Source organism: Rhinopithecus bieti, unplaced genomic scaffold (genome assembly GCF_001698545.2).
Source record: "Rhinopithecus bieti isolate Rb0 unplaced genomic scaffold, ASM169854v2 scaffold_5476, whole genome shotgun sequence".
Taxonomy (NCBI): Eukaryota; Metazoa; Chordata; class Mammalia; order Primates; family Cercopithecidae; genus Rhinopithecus; species Rhinopithecus bieti.
Genome location: NW_016805433.1, coordinates 2,753,833 through 2,762,145, shown reverse-complemented (window position 1 = coordinate 2,762,145; position 8,313 = coordinate 2,753,833).

Sequence of the window (8,313 nt, the reverse complement as noted above, 5' to 3'; positions counted from 1 at the left end):
TGTAATTAGTTATCTTTTATATTTTTAGCTAAAGAAATGTGTCTGGGCCGGACTTGGTGTCTCACACCTGTAATCCCAGCACTTTGGGAGGTAGAGGCAAGAGAATCACTTGAGCTCAGGAGGTTGAGGCTGCAGTGAGGTGTGTTCATGCCACTGCACTCCAGCCTAGGTGATAGAGTGAGCAAGACCTTGTCTCAAAATAAAAAAAAAAGAAAAAGAAATTCATCTGAATCTTAGATTTTGATCAACACACTAACATTCTTGACTGAAATATAATTTAAAATGTTAATGACATTTAATTCAGTAGAAATGTAAATGTAAACATCTTGATTTGTAAGGTTTAATATTAAAACTTTGTAGCTTTTGAGGTGGAGAAGAAGATAATTATGTTTGCTTCTCCTTCCCTGTCAGTTTGGGGCCTGACTGGAAAGGAGATTCACTTGGGAAAAGTGCTGACCATGGTCTTGGGACTGGAGGAGTGAGGGAGTAACCTTACGCTCATATTGAAAAGAAACAAAAATGGCATGTTCAAAAGCATTAAAGCCCAATCACTCATTCATTCACAAACATATTGAGTGCACTGTATGTCAGGTTCCCTTCTAGGTGCTAGGGATATCGCAGCTAGCAATTTACACAAGCTCCCTATTTATGAAATTTCTTCATAGTGGGAGGTGGGGAACTGTCAGATAATAAATGTCAGGTAGCAATAGGTGCTATTATTATAATAAAACAACTTGATGTGATTGGAAAATGGGACAGGATAGAGGATGCCACTTTTGTTCAGTTGAACAGTCTGTTAGATATCAAATTTACTTTAGAAGAAAACTGTTTGACCCACAGTGTTCCAAGTATTTTTTAATTGCCTATTTTTATTATTTGGGAGATTTCACATAACACTCTGGATTTTTGTCTTCTCTTGAAAAATCAGATGATTATGCCAAACAGGCATTTCTGCATGACAACAGTGTTCTTTCAATAGGACATGTCGTCTCCTCTTCTTCATAATACCTCCTTTCCTAACAGAGCAGCTTCCCTCATTTACAAGATCTGCCTGGCTTCTGAATTCTGAAGAAATCTCAACTTCTGGGCTAGTAAAAGAACAAGGGCCAAGATAGAGTGTGCAATAGGATTCAAGGCATGCAGAAAGCCATGAGCCAAGGAACCGTGGGGAGCAGGCATAGACACCTGTGTAGACATCCGAGATCACGTTTTGCTTGGTACCAATATGGCAATATGGGCTTGTAATGGCATACAGAGTTGTTTCTATTTTGAGACAAGATCTCGCTTTGTCACCCAGGCTGGAGCTCATTGGCCAGAACACAGCTCACTGCAGCCACCACTTCTTGGGCTCCAGTGATTCTCCTGCCTCAGCCCCTCAGGTAACTGAGACTATGGGCGCACACCACCATGCCTGGCTAATTTTTGTATTTTTTGTAGTGACAGGATTTTGTCATGCTGCCCAGGCTGATCTCCAAGCCCTGAGCTCAAGCAGTCCACCAACTTGGCCTCCCAAAGTGCTGGATTACAGGCATGAGCCACCACGTCCAGCCCAGAGTCTAGTTTTTGAAAGTGTCCAGAGTGGACTAGAAACTTTAGTATGATGGAATAAAGCAAAGAACCAGTGGTCAGGGTCTGAGCTAAATAGCTATATACTTTTACATGGTCATATGTTTTTACATGACCATATGTTTTCCTAAAATTTGCAAAAGTAGAATATTTTCAGATTTCCCATCTATTAGACATTCTGCAATGTCAGATGGCATTGAAATGGCAATAGGCATTTTAAGAATCCAGCTGAGGAAAGCTGAGTTGGGAATATGCCACATTTACTGCAATTTGGAAAGCCATTTTGGAATGTTCCAGTACAACTAACCAGAAATTATCGACTGCTAGTTTGGAAACGTGTGAAGGGTGCATTCTTTTATGAACTTTAAATTTAGTTACTAAAGAATTGAGAAAAAGTTCTGATTAAAAACAGTAATGGAATATGAAACAAAAGACATACAGGAGAACAGTACAGTCAATGGAGATTATTCTGACATTGAGAGGCAAATGGCAGCAATTTTTTTTCAGAGTATAACAAAAGCAGTAACTCAAAAAGAGGAAGAGACAAGGTTATTGGATTGTTTGATACTCCAACCTGTGAAGAAGAGTTGATCACATGGAAAACGATGTAAATTTCTCACTGATTTGACATATGTGTGGTTACTATGTATTGCCTTTTTGACTGCTTTTCGAAAATGGATGAAGGCCCTTTAAATAATTTTTCCTTGCCAGCTGGCACTGACGCTTTGCGAATAGAGGGTGCTGGAGAGACATTGCAGGAGGAAACTGGTTTGCTTCCTGGTTGCGATGTGCTTGGATAGGTTCCTGAAGCACACAAGATTTCAGCTTACGCCTTCTCCAGCATCAGACTCCTGTAGTGTATAAGGTTTCTCCAGCACGGACGCCTGCAGTGCTTGCAGCTTCTCCAGGGCCCATTCTCTGCAGTGCATAGGAGCCTGCAGCTTCCCCCGGCAGCCCCTTAGGCAGTTGTGTGAGAGACCTCTCCATCATCAGCTTTCACAGGCACTCCATAGGGCAGTTTCCTGGCAAGTTCCACCCACTGAGCACCACGCCGGCCTCTCTGCCTATCAGCAAGTCAATGTCTGTTCTCAGTCCTGGTTGTGGAGAAGGAGGTCTTGGTGGCTCTATCTTAGCCTTGGGGAGAGTAGCCGCTCCCATTATCTGTGATTTCTGTATTCTCTTGAGTTTGTTCTCTTTATTTCTTTTCATTAAACTTTATCTATTATCTATCAAATTACTGTGTGATTTTTCTCTCCCATTTGGATCCAGACTGTTACAGCATGAAATACCAATATCTATGAATATAACACAAATTTACTGTATATAAATACGAGAATATTGATGACAAACTGGTTAATGGCTGTCGTTAATTTAAAGAGTATTTTAAATTAGCCAAAGAAACACAAATGCCCCCAAGAAGTTTACAGCTCATACATGAAAGAAACTTGATAGAGGTTTTCCAAATTTGATCATTTTAGGATTTGACAATCCTAAAATTTATACAGCCTTACAAATAAGAACTATAAAACTAAAAGAAATTTTTCTAAACTATAATAAAAAACAAACTTTGGTTCACTATGCTGGAGGAAAGACCAAATTGCCTTTCAGTTCTCTTCAATTAGAAAATATTATGAAATTATCACATGAAGATGTGATTAATGAGAGTGCAGTCAAAAAAGGCAGGGAAGAATAACAGAGGTGTGTCAAGCAGTAGATTAATAATAGTATAATTATATTTTCTAGATTTTGTAATGTTTATGGTGTTTGTCAGCTTTTTAAAATGTGTAATGTGACTGGGTGTGTTACAGGAAAGCAGTCCCGATCCAGACCCCAAGCAAGAGAAGGTTCTTGGATCTCACGCAAGAGAGAATTCAGGGCAAGTCCACAGTGCAAAGCAAAAGCAAGTTTATTAAGAGAGTAAAGTGGTCAAAGTACAGCTGCTCCATAGACAGAGTAGGGCATTCCCAAAAGAGGAGGAACGTGGCCACCCTTTGTACAATACTTGTTTATGTATAGGATTAAAAAAGGTCAGGGGGAGATGTGCTCTGCTACAAGGGTTTGTGATAAAGGGTTAATTTTCTTAATTACTGTATTTTGCAAGAATTGATATTATTATTATCTTTAAAGCAAAATTAGGAATGTATCTCTTCTCAAGCTAGCAGGATATTGGGCACCTCCCAAGTCTGTTTAGTAAACATTATCAATCTGTTCCCTAATCGTAAACATTTAGAGGCTAGGAATACCCAACTTTCTGGGAATGCAGCCCAGCAAGTCCTAAGCTTCATTTTCCTAGCCCTCACTCAAGATGGAGTCGCTCTGGTTTGAACACCTCTGACAGGTGTGTTGGCTCACACCTGTAATCCCAGTACTTTGGGAGGCTGAGGTGGGAAGATCACTTGAATCCAGGCTAGGCAACATAGCAAGACCCCAGTCTCTACAAAAGAAAAAATGTTTAAATTAATTTGGCATGATGACATGCACCTGTAGTATCAGCGACTCAGGAGGCTGAGGTGGTAGAATCACTTGAGCCCGGGAATTCGAGACTGCTACAGTGAGCCATGATTACACCACTGCACTCCAGCCTAGGTTACAGAGCGAGGCTGTATCTCAAAAATAAATAAGTACACAAATAATAAGATTTGCAATGTGTGGTGATTTCTTTTCTCATTATAAATAGACACTCCTTTGCATATCTAATATTTTATTAATAATTATGTATTCTTTTCCTTGAAGATCTGCCAGTTGTATAAGGTTGCCCTCAAATCTGGATCGGGCCCAGATTTGGATGGTGGCCAGCTAGCTCTCTGGCCCCCATCTTGTACTGAATGGGTTAGTCTGGATCAGAGAATCTCCACCAGGCGACTCCCTCCCTAGAGAGGTGTTACTGATAAGGCAGCCTGTGCCTGTGGATTGCACGGAACAGGAGCAAAATATCAACTCCTGGTTCTGATGAATTCAGTTTCCAAATTCTAAGAACCCAGTGACATAGTCTCTGCAGAAATGACCTCACCTCATATGCAGGAGGAAAAAAAAGTAACCCCCGGCCCCCAGATGTTGGGGCAATTCAGCTTCTGCTGGTGTTAAACATAGAAAGGGCAGGGCTGTGCTGACTCTGTGTGCCCGCTGATACCATTTTGGGATGACCGCCATTCCCCCACCCAGAGGTCTAAACATTTAAAAAGTCTCATCCTACACATTGTTCTGATGCCTGGAATTCAAGACATCAGAAGATGTCATCGTCAAAGAGACAAAGCCTTTCTTTCTTTTTCTGTTTCTTTTTTTTTTTTTTTTTTTTTTTTTTTTTTTTTTTTTTTTTGAGATGGAGTCTCGCTCTGTCGCCCAGGCTGGAGTGCAGGGGCGCGATCTCTGCTCACTGCAAGCTCCGCCTCCCGGGTTCACGCCATTCTCCTGCCTCAGTCTCCGGAGTAACTGGGACTACAGGCGCCTGCCACCACGCCAGGCTAATTTTTTGTATTTTTAATAGATACAGCGTTTCACCGTGTTAGTCAGAATGGTCTCGATCTCCTGACCTCGTGATCCTCCCGCCTCGGCCTCCCAAAGTGCTGGGATTACAGGTATGAGCCACTGAGCCCGGCTGACAAAGCCTTTGTTTCTGCAATAAAAAACAAAGCTGAAGATATAGATACCCTCAGGACGTGTAATCCTGAAGTTCACTCCAAAATGACTGCAGTTACCTCTTTTTCTTCACAGTTTTGTGTGAGGAAAGGAAAAGGAGGGAGTGATTGGAGAGCAATTTCAGAGAGGGGAGAGTTCCTTTTCCATGTAAAAAGGAGCAGTAAGGGGACAAACCGTTTCCACATTCAAGTTCTGCCTGAAGCCTGGTAGGACAAGCTGGCTAAAAAACAGGGGAACATTTTTAATAAGAAAAATATACATGAATGTATTCATAGCGGATAGAAATAGCCTTAAATATGCAAAGGAAGAAGGAAAACCATCAGGAAATACTTACTGCCAGCCCTCCAAGAAATATGAGATGGAAAATTACAATGAGCTTACCACAAAGCTGCTCCAACTGGAGGGCGTGACTTTTCTGAGTCCTTTTTCATATTGAACAGCATGTCTGGTAATGTTTCAGGGAATCTCATTACTCTTTATTCCTTATTTCTCCTCATGGAGAGATACATTTGGCTGCATTTTCTTTTTTGGAAATGCGCTGTTTTAGTTTTGCTTTAGTCATTTTTGAGAAAATACATATATTGTAACATTTGCCCCCTTTATATTTGACAAACATTTCTACATGGATGATAGATCTCTATGAGAAAATGTCTAATGCTGGGATAGCCATTAAATATCTTTCATTTCTATAATTATAGGAAGTCCAAGTTATGATATGTGTCTCTCCTGTTCCAACTGTCCTTTTTGGGAGGAAGTTGCACATACGTGATAAAGACAGAAGGTCAATACTTTCATAGTAAATTTTGTCTGTGGGCATCATTTTACAACTAGAAAGCACTGTGGTGATCATCTACTTTAAGCTTAAGGAAATACAGGCCCACAAAAGTTAAAATATTTAATATTTGACCATTGGTACCAAAGATGAAACTAGAATTTAAATTATTTTTTCTTCGCTCTGGAAAGTCTCATGCCATGAGTACTTCAACAGGGGGCCCTCTCAAGTAAAGTGGCCTATAGATATTGGCTGATTGCAGGAAGATCAGGAGGCTGAGTTTCTTGTGTTAGGTCACTGCAACATAGTCCAGAAAATAATATTGACTATCTGGTGTCACATTTTCTTTCTTTGTTTTCTTTCTTTCTTTATTTTTGTTGTTGTTGTTGTTGTAGCTGAGACAGCATCTTGCTCTGCCACCTAGGCTGGAGTGTAGTGGCGTGATCATGGCACACTACAGCCTCAACCACCTGGACTCAGGTGACCCTCCTACCTCAGCCTCCCAGGTAGCTGGGACTACGGCATGCACTGCCATGGCTGGCTAATTTTTTGTGTTTTTTGTAGAGACATGGTTTTGTCATGTTGCACAGGTTGGTCTCAGGCTCTTGGGTTCAAGCAATTCACCTGCCTCATCCTCCCAAAATGCTGGGATAACAGGCATGGGCTACCACATCTGGCCTTTTCTTCTTTTTAAAAACAATTTTTTTAACTTTTATTTTGATACAAGGGGTACATGTGCAGGTTTGTTATATGGGTATATTGCGTGATGGTGAGGTTTGGAGTGTGGATCCCATTACCCAGATAGAGAGCATAGTACCCAATAGGTAGTTTTTTCAACCCCTTCCCTTCCTTCCTCCATCCCCACCTAGTAGTTTGCAGTGTCTGCTGTTCCTTTCCTTGTGTGCATGTGTGCTCAGTGTTTAGCTCCCACTTATTAGTGAGAACATGTGGTATTTGGTTTTGTTTCTGTGTTCATCCACTAAAGATTATGGCCTCCAGCGGCATCCATGAAAAAATGAAATTGTGTCCAGCTGCAAAGGACACAATTTCATTCTTTTTCTGGCTACGTAGTATTCCACGATGTATATGTACCACAGTTTCTTTATCCAATCCACTGTTGATGGGTACCTAAGTTGATTTCATGGTTTATTGTGAATAGTGCTGCAATGAACATACAAGTGCACATGTCTTTTTGGTGGAACAATTTGTTTTCTTTTGGGTATATACTTATTAATAGGATTACCGGGTTGAATGGTAGCTGTGTTTTAAGTCTTTTGTGAAATCTCCAAACTGCTTTCCTGATGTCACATTTTCTTCTATTACTAAGCGACCTAATGTGCCCAATTATTTTTGAGGTCTTCATTTTATCTTCGGTGAACTCTTGAATGTCTTTTTTTTTTTTTTTTTTTAAGTTCTATACCCTGGAATCTAGAAAGTGGGATTAGCATGGAAAACCATAGTACAGGAACAGTAGAAATAGTGGGCTGAAAGCACACTTATATTAGAATGTCTCTGGATTGTAGTTTCTGTCTGTATTGCATCAGCAATGATGATGTTTTGATTAACTTGGGAAAGATTGAGTTTTTCAAAGTTCTTTCTCAGGAGCATGATTTGATCAGCTACAGTAAGTAGTTGTGAGTGATGCTCAAAGGTCTTCTTCTCCATATACTCTCTAGGCCCAGGTGGGTAGATGTACAGGTTGTGGCCTGCACAAGGGCACCAGGCCTGGCAGGATGGAAGTGGAGGCTGAGGTAGAGCCCACGCTCTGGTCGTCAAGCTCTATACCCTGAAAGGGGTTACAACAGCTAAAAGAAAGGGACACCAAAGCCTCTCCACAGTCCTGCATTTGACTTCACTTTAGTACCAGCATGATTTGTGTAGACTCTTGTGTAGGATTAACTCGTTTAAGAAGTAGACCACCACAGTGAAGAAAAAGACATCAAGGGAACTAAGAAACATATTGAATCACAATATGTATGCCCTGGCAAACATAACTCCCTCCAAATGCCTCTTTGTATATTTATTCTTTATTGGTTCAAATCAGACATCAAAGAGTTCATTTAGGGCAGTGACCACATTCACATAATGAGAGTGGAAAAATATTTCAGTCAAAAATCAGGTCTTGATTGTGGAAATCATACAGGAGTGAAATATTATGAATGTAATGAATATTGGAAGACTTTCAATTCTAAGTTTACATGACACCAGAGAATTCGTGCTGGAAAGAAGAGAGAAGGAATTCTCTGGATGTGGTAAGTCCTTCGGTTGCTGGTCAAATACATTTCATCACCAGAGAGCTCATACCCAGTTAAATATGTGGTGCAATCAATGTAGAAATA